The sequence below is a fragment of the Humulus lupulus genome, chromosome 5, assembly GCF_963169125.1.
Source record: "Humulus lupulus chromosome 5, drHumLupu1.1, whole genome shotgun sequence".
Taxonomy (NCBI): domain Eukaryota; kingdom Viridiplantae; phylum Streptophyta; class Magnoliopsida; order Rosales; family Cannabaceae; genus Humulus; species Humulus lupulus.
In genome coordinates, this window is record NC_084797.1 from 46,919,988 (window position 1) to 46,922,286 (window position 2,299).

The 2,299-nt window shown below is 35.6% G+C and overlaps 1 non-coding gene across 1 annotated transcript; it reads left to right on the top strand.

Annotated features, from left to right (window-relative positions):
• The first annotated feature begins 222 nt into the window (after positions 1-222).
• Positions 223-329, top strand: LOC133780891 (small nucleolar RNA R71). The gene has a single exon (XR_009869699.1). It is a non-coding gene; the product is annotated as a small nucleolar RNA R71 (small nucleolar RNA).
• The last annotated feature ends 1,970 nt before the right edge of the window (positions 330-2,299 follow it).

Genomic DNA, 2,299 nt, shown 5'->3' on the forward strand with positions numbered 1-2,299 from the left:
AGGGCAGTGATTGCATCCAGCTCATGCACCCCAGCTACCTTTCTGACCCCCGATGATCTTTCCTCAGACCACTGATGATTATTTGTGGCCATGTCCTCCAGCAGCTCATAAGCACCAGTTGCACTCTTGCTCATAAAAGTACCACCCGCTGCAGCATCAATAATGGTTCTAGTAGTAGGACATAAACCATTATAAAAATTATGCACTAACATCCACTATTCAATGCCATGATGAGGACATCTTCTCAAAAGTTCCTTGAACCGTTCCCAAGCTTCATACAATGATTCTCCATCATTCTGGCAAAAATTATTGATTTCTCCCCTCAATTTAGCAGCTTTGGAAGGAGGGAAGAATTTTGATAAAAACTTCTGAGCCAAATCTTGCAAGGTAAATATAGAGTTCTGTTGCAAAGATTTCAGCCAACTTTTAGCTTTATCCCTCAGAGAAAATGGGAAAAGCCTAAGTTTAATAGCGTCAATACTCACCCCATTGTATCTGAAAGTTCCACACAGCTCCAGAAAATTAAACAAATGGGTGTGAGGATCTTCAAAAGGTAACCCATTAAATTGAACAGAGGATTGCACCATTTGTAAAATAGCTAGCTTGATCTCAAAGTTGTTAGCCTCTACAGCTGGTGGGCATATACTGTTTTGTACTCCCGTCAAAGTGGGCAGTACATAGTCTCTCAGGCTCCTCTCAGCATTATTCTGAGCCTGACCCCCTTGTGCAATTCCAGGAATTAAAACATTCCTGTCATCCCCATCATTCTGTGCCATCTTCACAGATTTCTGGGCCTCCCTCTTGTTCTTTCTGTTTTGCTTGCAAGACTTTTCAATCTCAGGATTCAAAGGAACAATATTGACTGCTCCTCTTCTGCTACGCATATATCACAGTTCACCTGAGATAGACAAATTAAGCAACAAAACAGATTAGACACAAGAGAAATTAAAATCAAATTAGAATAAAAATTAATCAGACTGATATTGATAATTATTTTCAATCCCCGGCAACGACGCCAAAAACTTGTTGCGATATTTTTAAGCTATGCAAGTGCACACAATCGCAATCTGTAATAATATGGTAAAAACCAAGTATCGTCCTCAAGGACTGAATTCTCAATTACCAGTCAATTAATTTCTCTTTCTATTTGATCAATTAAAATTCTTGATTCTTTTAGACACAGCAAAAGAAACTATAATATTCAGAAACAATAATTAAAATTTAAATAAAATAACAAATAATAGCAAAACCTTGGATTGAATTCACTGTAAAAAAATTAGGAATCCTAATCTTCTCTACTATCCACTATATTAATCTTTAATGCAATTACTACTGAAACTCTTCTTCACTGAAATGATAGGTTTGCAAAAGTGTTAACTATTCGAGTTAAGAAATAGAAAACTCGACCTAGTGTGAATTCCCTATATTTCTATGGTAAATTCAAACAATAGGAAGCAGTGAATACAACCTTCAATCACATAAACCAATTTGATACTCTCGTTCTAAATTGAAGTCTATGTCTATTCAATTTTAGCATATTCAAATCTTACTTTTCAGATTTTGATTCAAATTCGTAAATCATATGTAAAAGATGCGCAGTCAATTACATACACAATAAACACAAATGGAATAGATTTCAGATGAAGGAGAAATAGATAATTGCATTAAAACATAATAGAGTTTCAAGAGAGTCAATTAGAAAACCTAAACAGAAATTTAGTTCATGAACATGACTAAATCAAACATAAACATGAAATCAAAAGATAAAGAAGAAAAAGAACTCTGAGTTTTCTAGTTGTTTCTTCTTTAGCCTCCTTGATTAATCTAGGGTTTTTGTCAATCTCCCCCTCTAAAACTACCGCTAAAGTCGCAACATTATGTTTCTTAAGTAACCCTCCAAAGTTCCAAGTGAAAAGACCAAATTGTCATTCAAAAAGTAGTCAGAAATGTGAAAATCGCGTCACTAGGGCTGTAGCGCTATTAACAGTGGCAAAATGCCTCAAAATCTGGTGCACTAGTGCTATAGCGCTCTTATTACGGCGTTGTAGCGCTAAAGTAAGAATAGAACGAAACTTGTTTCGAACAGCCTGCAGCGTCAGCTCATTGTATTTTAATAATACCTCATTCGATATAACTCCAAATTGAATGATTCAAAAAGCTATTGAAAGCTAAGAGAAATATCTACAACTTCTATTTCTGGAAGTGTTTCCAGAAAGTGAATAAATCATGGTCAAAATGCGGCTTAAAGTCTCAAACTTGCGTTATAGAGCATAAACGACGTGTGTTGAGCATCTTCAAT